The sequence below is a fragment of the Augochlora pura genome, chromosome 10 (genome assembly GCF_028453695.1).
Source record: "Augochlora pura isolate Apur16 chromosome 10, APUR_v2.2.1, whole genome shotgun sequence".
NCBI lineage: Eukaryota > Metazoa > Arthropoda > Insecta > Hymenoptera > Halictidae > Augochlora > Augochlora pura.
In genome coordinates, this window is record NC_135781.1 from 14,333,456 (window position 1) to 14,345,915 (window position 12,460).

Genomic DNA, 12,460 nt, shown 5'->3' on the forward strand with positions numbered 1-12,460 from the left:
ATTAAGGCTTGTTTCAAATTAAAAGAAATCATTAATATTTATATTTACCAGGTTATGCATGAACTCTTCATCACGAGTCTGACTAGCTGTTATAGCGCAAGGGATTAAAGTTCTTGGAACGTTTTTCTTTCAAAGTTGCAAGACGAGGGGTCAATAAAAAAAGTAAGAAGAAATTGTGGAAATGATAAAATGAATCTAGATTGAAAAGCATGATAGAAGAATTAAAATGTAACGTTTATGAATTAGAAATATATGTGGAAATCGAAAGAAAAATGAAACTTAAAGGGAACTGGATAAATAGGAAAAAAATAGGATAGAAAGAATAGTATAATAGGAAAAAAAACGAGGAAAAGAAATTTTTAGTTGACTTATGTAAATTGTAGTTTATGCAGGATATCTTTGCTCGACGTAAAATTCTGCAGTCTAATTATTACGTTATAGTAAATGAGTCATTGATGTGACGTAAACAATCATCACGTGTGCAAGACGATCGGCTCTATTTCATTTCCTACATGTACCGCGGTGACCGAAGTTCTCAACGCGTAACTACATTCAACTTGGCAGATTTATCATGCTACCAGGAATTGTACTGAAACACTATAAACATCTACAATATAGTTTTGAATCTATTGTACCGTGAACGAAATAGTATCACTAGAGGGAAACAGTAGATAATGTTTTATCATCGACAGATTTCTAAATAACATCGTTGTACAGACGTTTCTTCTTGTTTAATCTTTTTAATACGATTTGCTATAGTTACATAAGTGATGTTAGATCATTTGTTAATTTATATTTATTTCTACAATTTCTTCTTATCCCTAATGTGTGATATTATATTGTTGGGATACAAATGGCCAGTCGACAAGAAGACTGTTAACTATTACAATTTTGCATATATTATATAATATGTGTATTATTTATAGTTTTCACAGATGAAATGACCGTTTATTTCCAACCAATTAAATATGGACGTGTAGACTGTCATTAATAATGTAGCAGCTGTCAAGTTTCATTTTTCTTACATTACTCAAAAAGTTGCTAGAACTTAAAAAATGCCCCGAACTTATTAATGACATTATACACTCCCTTTTATTCCCAATATTGATTCTTTACATTGTGGATGTTCATTGTCCGATGTTTGGAACCGTGAAAATGAAAAATCCCAACGCAATCACTCACCGTCTCATGTTCTTTGTCACAAACAAAAAATGGCGTCACATGGAATATAAAAAAAAACCTTCTCACGAGAAGTTTTTCTCTTGTCTACCAATCCTTTGAATTTTCCAAAATTCCGACAGTTCATCCTTCTTTTCGTAGTAGCCAACCTACCTACAGCAATCAATTTTAATAATTGTATCTATATCTTTTACGGAAGTTTCATCTTTTGTATATGATCGTAGTGCTGTATTGTACATGGTTTAAAGAAAATCTTATGTTTACCTCTTTATTTACCTTTTACCTGCAAGATAATACAACTACGAAGATGAAAGGAATTTATTTAATACGATAAAAATTGATATGTTAAAATTTATAATATGACACGGCAATTTGTTAAAAAATAAAAACTGTAACCTAACAAAATTTCTATGAAAAACTTGAATTACACAAAACAATTACATGTAGATAAATCCAAATGATACTATCTCTAAACAAATGGGAGGATAATTCGAAGCATCCCCGTTTAACACTAAGTTTACGGAATTTTATACTTTGCCGACTGGTACCCTATAAAGTGGCTTTTTATAGGCTAACCGATAATTTGTTATCTCTTATTAAGGTAAAAGTGTTAGATTGTACTATCACAAGCTCTCATATTATTATATAATTTTAAAATAATACATACCTTCCGCGATGAATAAAATAAATAAAATAAAACAATTACAGTAGATCAAATAAATATTGTTTAACGTTAATATTAGGAGAATATAAAAACAGCCGAATAACCAGTAAGTAAAGTGTTAAATTAACACACATTTATAGAAGTTATATAGATATATTTATAGAGAATTTATTCAATAAACTTTGACCAAACATATATTATAATAAGAATCCCTAATCCTTGTTTTTATGAAGCAATACGAAGTAGCTGTTTTTAGTGCTGCGTAAACCTCGTGTTAAAAATTTGCCTGCTACGAATCTGCGTGATCAATTCCTTCTCAATGAGAATTAAGAGTTATCTCGTAAAGCAAGAAAAGTCGAGATCGAAATCTGTGAAGACGATTCTGTTTCTTGATCACTCTGCGTCTCGATCCAAGAGACAGAGACAGGAGTAGGAACTTCGAAGCACTCACGAGCAATCCGCTATTTTACAGGGCGTTTCTGTAGCAGTTGATGAAACGTGATCGACAGCCGGACAGCGATCGGGGTGGGGTCCGCGTATATATTTAAAACCGTTCCGTCACGGATTTTCCCGGGCCGTCTTGAGTACGTCAGGAAGACTGACGGCGCTCGATAACTCATCGACCGTCGAACCGTTTTCGTGTAAATTCCATCAACCGTTGTCGTCCAGCCCGTGTCTACTCCCCTAACCGATCCCACGAGGAACTCGAATCTCCTCGAATTCTCGCGAGGATGCACCTCGCAGCTAATGAGAAAATCAATTTGCTCGTAACACAGTGTTTATCGATGGCCTGGCGGACTCGCTGGGAAACGAAACGAAGCGACGTTATTTTTAGGGGTCTCTTCCTCAAATATGCCTTTCGATTCGTTTCACGGCCGATGGAAACACACCCTGCCGTTTAATGGTTTCCTAACATCCGTGAAAGAGATTGGACGATAGTAAGTAGATTGAAGGAACCAGGTGCGAAAGGTGGAATCGATTGCAAAGTACAATATTTCTAATCCGATTCTTTATGATATGCTCCAGAAAGTTGAATTAATTCCTCATCTTGTTTTGTTAAAATACGTAGGAGAATTTTTATTTCGTCTGATGATTGATCGAACGTTTTGTTTATCAAACTATTTCTTCGACAGCCTGTTAGAATCGAAAAAAGCGATTCTAACGTGTCGAACATAAATTTGTAGAATGACAACCGATTTTCCTTATTTTTGCATACGGCTCACCAGCGACGACACCTATCAAAATCGTAATACGTGACAATTTTCCCAAAAACAATTTTTAAAGCCGTTGGAAAAGAAACGGGATGGATTTTATACCGCGACCGTCAAGAAAATCGACGATTTCCTCCTGCGTCTCGAACAAACAATTACTTCTCGGACAGTTGACGACGAAGCAAAGTCCCGTGTCTATATCGCTGTCGGTTAAAGTATACAATTTACTTGCCAATTCCTTTTGTTCAACGGCTGTTACAATCCGCGATCCGCAGTTGCAAAATAAAAGTTCGCGTGGCAACTGCACGAACGGTCCTTGAATTTAGCTGTAATTTAGCTGCAAACTTTTATAAATATATGTTATTTAGTAAACTCTTAACTTCTGAATGTTTTCTTTTCCCGTTTCAAGTTAATTTTTACATTAACTGTTTAATTCTGTTACGAGGAACATTGTGCTACTACTAACATTGAAACGAATTTTTAAATTTCCAATGAATCCGATATTCTAGAATGTTTGCATTGAAATAAATTCATCGTAATTCTCAACAACATTTAATATCAAATGATAAATTTACTTGGAAGTTACTCAACTTGTACGAACCAGGATAATTTCTACTGTTCAACTAGAACTGTTTTCCATTTCCAACAAAGCAACAATTTTTTGCTTTGCAAAAATACATGAACTAAAAGTTTCAGCGAATTTATTGAAAAAGAAATGTGTTGAAAGTTAATAAATATTTGTTATGTCAGAATCGATTGAAAATTTTAACAGTTCCATTAAAGCTCCGTGCGCGAGATGTTCATAAATTTTCGGTTCTGGAACGTGCGCGATGCAAGAAAAAAGTCTTTATTTTCGGTAACTAGACGGTACATCGATTTCGTGCATAGATCCAGAGGGATCGTTTTCATGGATCTTAGCCAACTGCCGCGAGCCGAGCGTGTGTACAAGCTTGTTTGTGTGTGCGTGCGTACGTTTGCGCGGAAACCACGCGTTTTGCACGGACGAGAGAGAGCAGCTCGTACGATACGTCAAGGAAAATTTCTGGTTGACAGTTGCTCGCCTACGTCATTACTTTGAAATAATACGGTCGGGACCGCGAATAACTAGCTTCCGTGAATCTTGTTAGTTAACGGTCTCAACCTTCTAGACGTTGGATCCGATCTGCACCTCGTATGATCGCGTTGAGATGACGTTATTTATTTATTTACGGTGGACGCTCGTCGATTGTTGAACGAATGATTACTTCGCTGTCGAGTTCGTTATTTTTCTTTCGCCGATTTATTATCTGCCCATCGTTGTATCTGTGTTAATCTTAGCCAACTTGTCGTTTAACTATCTTCATTGTTTAAAATATAAAACTATTGGTGGAACACGCTCGGTTGAGTTCATCGACGCAAGGCGGATATTTTGACTATTTTATGGCAGCTATGACTCGGGCCATTCAAAATAAACATCGGTGTCTTTCAATTGAAGTTATTTCTTGATATCAACGTAGCAATTACAAGAAACAAGAATCAAAGAAACATTTATTTCGGAGTCAACAAATTTTAGTACTATTTTGTCCTAATTACAAGTGTTCGCATTTTATTGAAATATTTTCACAAGATTCATTCTACTGCAGATTGCGTAGGGAATTTATAAAAATATTGTTCAATTATCGTTTTTCTTTCGATCGGAGCAAGCTTTCCATTCGACCCAATAATTTTATTGCAATAATTAAGTTCTCTACTAAAATAAGAACTGATGTAGTGAGAATCGTAAAATCAATATTTCTTTATCTACCCTACAGTGTTTCCATTTTGCACGACTTACTTAATGTGTTTTATACACATGAATTTGAATCATATTACTTATACAACAATTACGCTTTTAACAGCTTTGTTCAAATATAAACGGGTTTGATAACGTAAAAATTATTTTAATGCCTCAGTATCGCCACCCGAGTGCAAACAGATAATAAATGCAGAAGAGGCATTAAAATCGGACAAAAGTAAATGAAGAGGTAGGTGTGCGAGGCTCAGCGAGCCTCGCGTGCCGTTATTAAACTAAAATAGTTCACGGTGTACAAAGCGTCACGGAATCTTCCGTAATTAGGCAAAAAGCGTGGGACGTCGCACGCGGGCGGGAAATATGAAATTTCTTCAACCTAGAATCTGAAATTGAAATTCTCGAAAACGGACGATGGTCGGATCCGCTGTCCGATTACAACAATAGCATGTTGCTCGAACGAGGGAAACCGTGCTCGTATAAATAGAATCTTAAAATAAATTCGCTTGATTGCAAATAAAACCTGACACACAAAGAACGCCCGAATTTCCCGGTTGACCGTGTACACGCGTCTGCAAAATTTCCGTGCCCTCCATAGAGATATTGGGGCATCAACACAGATCGAGACGCGCTCGATCTTCACGCAGAAGCCAGATTTATCATTCGTTACTCTGGCTTCGGAACGGGTTTAGATCCGATCGACGGTGGACGCGGGAACAGCGATGCTTAATAAAAGCCGCGTACGCTATTTCCGAACGGTCCAAATATTTTTCTTTCGTTAGCCGTCATTTCCTCGCGTACACAATCGCATCTGGTAATTAAATGGCTTGTCGCGCGTCGTTCGTCTCGCGTCGGGCTAGATCGAACATCATAATCAAACAACGCACACTTCTACAGCGCGAAATAATGTTGTAACGTGTACGCAACTGCTGCGGAATTCCAAGATCAATGGGGAAAACGAGTTGTTAACTCGTCAACTGTCGAACCAGTAAAGATCTTGCACGATTAAAAAGCAGATTATTTGAGTAAACGAAAATTGTGGGTGTTGATATAAAAACGAAAACAAAAGAAACATTCCTTTGAAGGAATGAATTGATTGTCATACATATCTTCTGGTATTTTACAAATCTGCATGCAGCATGAATGCACAGAGATCCTCGGCCTACTCGTCAAAGAATAGTGTCACTCGCATATGCTTAACCGGTCACATGTGATTAAGTCAGTTCTTACTTTATTGCTCAACCTTTTTGTTGTCAATAAATGATCTCAAGTGATCCTAATCATCGTATTCCTTCGAATCTATTTCTCAGAATATTCATCATAAGTTTCACAGAGGTACAAAATGAATCAGGCAGTGAGAAAGAAAGAGAAAAATTAATTGGTGCAATGGAGTATAGAGAAACGAGAAATTAATTAAGGTACGGTGATTAAACGCTACTATCGCCAACTCCACACCTTGGTCAGTTTATTATCAACTCGCTGGACACGTTAAGCCGGCCGTGTCTCTTAAAATGTTGCCATAATCGCGACCGTTGAATTATTATCTCGATTGGTGTGAATCCACGATTTTAATGGTCCTAATGAATCGTTACCGCAACGAAATCCTGTCACACACGGTTTCAAATCTATTACTAGCCTCGTATCGGTGTCAATGGTGGCCATTACACCGCGGCTGCTCCGCTGACAAATCGCACGAGATTCTCATAATCCTCTCGACAATGTAAGACGACCAGATCGATCTACTCGGCACCGTGGTGTAGCATTTGGCAGAGATCCTGGTGCCGTGTGCGCTGTACGATCCTGCCGGCTGACATTACTGCTGGGACCCAAGTACATCGTCAGCTGACAGCGCATAATTGAACTCTTCCTGGATAGGTCCGATCTCGGCTGTTGCAGCAAAATCTGGTCGATGCAGGGTTCGCTATATATTTGGTAAAACTACAACGCTGGCACTGAATGAACCACAGAGAGTCCAATAAGATTAACCAGAAGTTATGACCACTGTTAGAGTCTCTAGTTACGCAACCAGGTTGATAATTTAATTCTTGCACGATGGACGTTTCTGGTGACTCACGGCAGTCATACCAACGTCCTTCGAAAGTCTTCGGTATATTTTCGTTTATACATTTTTGAATCCACTTCTTTGAGATCAAAGAATAATCTTGTTATTAGACCTACAGACTTCTCTGCCAATCAAATAATAGAAGATACTTTCATCTACATTTTCAACGTTATATTCCTAACTGTTTCTAGAATGAACACATTGTCCCATTGGACAATCAGTCTATTGTCTCCATCCGATAACAACAAAACTTACTGCAGACTTACAGACTCCTTGCAGACGAAGAAACATCCAACACCGACGCAATAACAAACCCCCGAATAATTTACTTAATAAATGATCTAACTGTGCTCCTTCCCAGAAATCCTCATAGTCCACATTCGAAAAAGACAAGAAATATTAGCAGCAACTCGACAGACACCAAAGTGGCGCGAACAATCCCAGCCAGCCGCGTGGACTATTTTAACAGCAATTTTCCCATCGTGAGGAACAACATCCCACTGTCAATCTAGCTATCTCGAATCCTCACCACCGTGGATCTCCGAGCACACGAGGCTTGTTTCGCAGATTCTCTGACGCGCAACGCTGCTGGACCGCACGCGTAATCCATAAATAAGCTGACTATCATCCGGTCCGAATCGGCATCGGTTCCGCCCGTAAAACGCGGCCGGTTCTTGCAGGTAGGAAGATCCGTTCGAGTGAGGGATTATTGGTTTTGCGTGTCTGCTTCTCGTACGGCGAGGGTAGACACGTGTAAGCAGAAACGGTGCACTCGACGAAAGGCCAAAGGCCTTCGCCTAAGATCGCTTTCCGAGCTGGTAGAAGCGGATCGCCGCGGGCTGGCCAGCGGGGAAAACGCGCACGTGTCGTGACATAGCCAGCTTCTTGCACGGCTTCCGTCGGGTAGACCGCCGATTATCAAGCCAGAACACTATGACGGATTTCTGCAAAGTATCCAGAGAAAACTCTACGAGACTCGAGCATCGTTGAAAACACTGGCCAATTTTCTTGTGACTAAGTTCACCATTCTGAAGATTTGTCATTTTGTTTTAATTGCCAATATTCGTGCATATAGCGTGCCAGAATATGCTCATAATAACTGTCCAAGTAGAATCATTTGTAAAGTGAATGGGTATTGTAACAAATCAAATTTTGATTGCACATGTTGCGCCTTCCGAGTGGATGTATGTAGAAATAGTTAACTATTGTCAAGTAAATATCTCGTAACTGTATACTCCTTTTACCTACTGTTAAGTAAAAAGGGTTTCAGTTCTTATAATATATTATTATTGTTATTATTATTATTGTTATTATCATAGAGATGAAGATTATTCTTTATTTTATCTTTATTTTACTTAATACGTTCAGATTTCAATCGTTATTTTAGCAATTTCATACTCTCCTAGCTTTGTAATAAACTAGACGACATGAATGTACGAATAATAGAACAATTATGTAGTTCCAATGCTAAATGGAATCATTGGTTTGTGGTGTCGAGGTTCCACTGTAGCAACTGTTATTTCGGTTTACTGTCAACAATTTGCATTTCGCTAATGGATGCTCCCTCAGGCTAAAATATAATTGTCTACGGGAGCAGTATTTATACATAAGCCGTGTAATTATTCTAAAATAAAATAAGGTTTCTATTTATTAATTTATTACATAATTGCAATGATTTAATAAGATTGAGACATACATACGTAGAGATATGTCAAAGTTATGTCAAAATAATATATTTATTAATCTTGTGATTTAAATATTGCACATATAATAAGTAAATTGAAATGTATATTTACATTCTTTTTAATCTCTTAAAGTGAATAAAAAGTAATAGAATTTCATATAACTTTATAATAAATTATTGACTTCCATTTGCAGTATCATTAGCAACCTTGATCGCAAGTCTGACTTGATATTATAAATGATTAAATAGTTTGAAAGTAATAAAAATAAAGTGTATTTCTTTTGTGAAATCCATCAATAATATTCCGTCAAAGGGATCATGATCTATACGTTCTATGGAATGGCGCTAAAAAATACAGAATCCACATATGATCTCAAGCGGAAATCATTTTTCACCGCGTCTCACGATTGAGTTTAAATCCAAATACCCCGTCGTCGGCGCAGACCACCATACGTTTAATGGGACAGAACCTTGAGGCTTAATTAGCCTTCTTACTCGTTACGACGTATTAATCATCGTCGTCCGGCGAATCTCGTGCGGGTCCGCGCGCGCGTGCTCGCGCGGTCAATGTTGGAAATAGCCGGCGTTTCGGCTATTTTCGACGGGCCGTCTGCCGGGCCGGTTTTACACGGTCGTTCCTGGAACGGGTTTTCACCGGAATCCTGTGCGACTCGCGCGACCGCGAACATAGTTCACGGGTGCGAGCACTATTGTCCCGGTGTGTCTAGCGCGGTTCGGGGAACTCGGCTTGCTGTGTCCGTGGCTGTCCGCTCGCTTGCTGTCCTGCTCGCTCGTTCGGCGGCTCGCACGCGCTCGCACGTTCCTCACGTGTAAAAGTAGACTCGTTCTACGAGCTCTCTCGACACGAATGGGAGGGGTACACGCAGTCGTACGAGCTGCCGGTATACGTTTCGCGGAAGGTGCTAGATTGCATAAGTAGAATGGGTCGATCACGCGTAGACACGGATCGATCGTTGCACACACGGCGCGACGCGGCGGATAGGATTTCTCACAAGAAGTAGAAACCGCTATTTACTTTCGGACATTTCTATCCGGTAGGTGGAGGCAGACTTCGTCGAAATTTCTCACGGGCGGAACTATTTCTGACGCGGGCTCCGCGGGAGTAACGAATAGAATGATTCGATTCTGATCGAACTTTTTTATCGAGTGCACGAATTTGATCGGGGCTCGGTAGGTAATAGGTTTTGTGTAGAATTTCTAGAACAAGCTCGTGGCATAATTTCTTTGGGAAGTGGTACTGCTTTACAGCATGAGACCGCGGTCGCGAAAGATAAGTGGAATAAGTGGGTCATGATCAGACGCGCCTTACACACCGTTCCGAAACGTCTATTTGACTTGAGAGTTTGTTAAATAATCCAGTGCAGCTTGAAGCAGATGACAGAATCTTCAGGAATGTATGGTGTAATAGAATGAGTGGATCATGATTATGTCAAATACAATTTAAAAATTGTGACCGGACGAATGATCAATTAGAATGATTGAATATGAGACATGTCGGATACATGCTGGCCGGTCTAAGAGTCAATTAAAATTAACAAGTGTACTTCGCGGCTGAAGGCGGAATCATCGCGAAAGTTAAGTAGAATAAGTGGGTCGTGATCAGACGCGTAACACACGCGTGACTCTAAAACTCTAGTTAGGCTAGCAATTAAGATAATCCGACAATACATCACAGTCGACAACAGAATTTTCACGGTAGTCGAGTGAAATAATTAGGCCATACTCTGCTAGCAAAAATGCTAGCTAACTAAATAATCAATTAGAGTAAACAAATGTACGCCGCAATATGAAGCAAATTCTCGACGACGAATTAATCGAATGTCTCGATCATGATCAGACACATTGATTAACTTTAAAGTATCAGTTTCAGAAAAGTCTCGTTTCTTCTCAAAGTATGATCGATTTATAAATTATGTTTTCGTTCAAATAGAGTTATGTTCCCTCGAAGCATAAATGTTATCGTATAATTACTAGACTTGTTCACAGCTACTAAATTCATGTATGACACACGACAAATGTTATTTCATGACATAATACCGAAATTAATAAGATTAAATGCTTCTGCTACTGCGACACGCTTCCAAAGACTTCAGACTGCCTTTCTTATTCTTTTCCAAGTGATTCCCTACTAAGTATTATCGCCTGTTTAACTGTAATATTTCATAAAAGTTAGGCTTCTCATGCCGTCGGCAAATGAAACTTAGCCCGATGTAAAATACATTCGGTAACTAAGAGAACGTTTCTATCGATGCTGAGAGGAAAGTCAATATAAAAGATTCCGTGTCTCATCTTTATCGGTACCGAACGCCGAAATGTTTGTTCCTTTCTCTACTATTATTTGATAATTAAACTACGAAGCGCCAGTAAATTTTTTAGCGTTGATTAAATATTCATTAATTTATTAAGCAAACCGAATTATAAAATCAACTTTTCGATAATAAGTTTCAGCACATTTGAAACAATATAAAAGTGACATCGAAGTGCTCGTCCGATAAAATAATTACCTAAATGATATTCCATCAATTTCTTATAAAATTAATTTTCTCACTGAAACATTTATTGGAACCGTAAATATTCCACGAGGGAATTCAAATCGGAGGAAGATAGTGGGAACTTCTCGAAAACAGCGAGATGCGTGAAACTTATTTTGAGCGATTTTGTTTTATTCTTGACGAGAAATAGGTATGAAAATGATGAAGCTTTCCAGCTAGTTACCAACGCGGTGAGACCGTTCGATGTGTACCGATGTCAGGAAAGTCAGTGATTTCCGAGCTTGCAAGCTTAAACGCCACCTAACGAGCACCGTCGGAAAATCGTGGGAGGCTTGTCTGCACGGTGGCGACTCCCGCGGTTCGGAGATAGCAAGCTCAGTCGTGAGAGCTTTTCAAATCGCAAGCCCGCGGCGCACGCGACTACGATGGCCGAGCAAAAGTACCGACGCGTGCGGCGACCTTGCGATATTTTTGCGCCCTGCTAAAAATAATTCGCACATTTTATAATACGACCGGCGAGGACTGACCGAGCCTCGCCGATCGTCGATCGTTCCGCACGCTATACCTTGCCACGCACATTTCGAAAATTCGAGGCTGGAACCTCGTGCTATCGATACGATTTTGAAAATCATTATTCACTGATAATCATCCTTTAATATCGATCTACAAATTCTTAAAAGATAAACGTAACATTATTGCATCAAGCCCGATAATTCTAATGGAAGTTACAAGAATGTTGTCTATTTGAAGAAAATGTTAACACCGAAAGGGTTTTCTAATTGTTAGGCGAAAACGATGTATGATGGAGAATCGCTTTTGGTATTAGGTAACGCCGATTGGAATAATTGATCAGCGACAGAGAAATATTGCTTTAATTGACATCTGATTAGATGTCTTCGCAATAATTGCCTCTTTGTCCCGAGTCACACCGCCCAGTGTTAAATGCACGATTGAATTTCATCCGATGCTTTTACAGTCGCATCTAATTGTATTGCCATTAATCTAAGCGACGTTTATTTTTAGGCCATGCTCTCATCCGGACATTCGATATAGCGGTCCCACGGATATGCAAAGCATTAATCTCATTATTTTACGCTCGCAATCCTCCGATTTCGGAAGTCCGTTTTACTCGATATTTCTATTTCCTAATTCAACAAATTTCTACTCGTCATTTCTTCGTACGCGTAGCAAATATTAATCTTTCATCGAAAATTTTTCATTCGAATTTCGAATTTCTATTTACTCGATTTTCTGTAAGACCTTTTTCTGCATTGTACTTTTGTTAAAATCTTAATTTACATTTTCCTACGAAACTGGTAAAGTTATTCTTTTGACATTGAATATGTAATGATTGTTGCTGGATCTAATTATTATTCAGT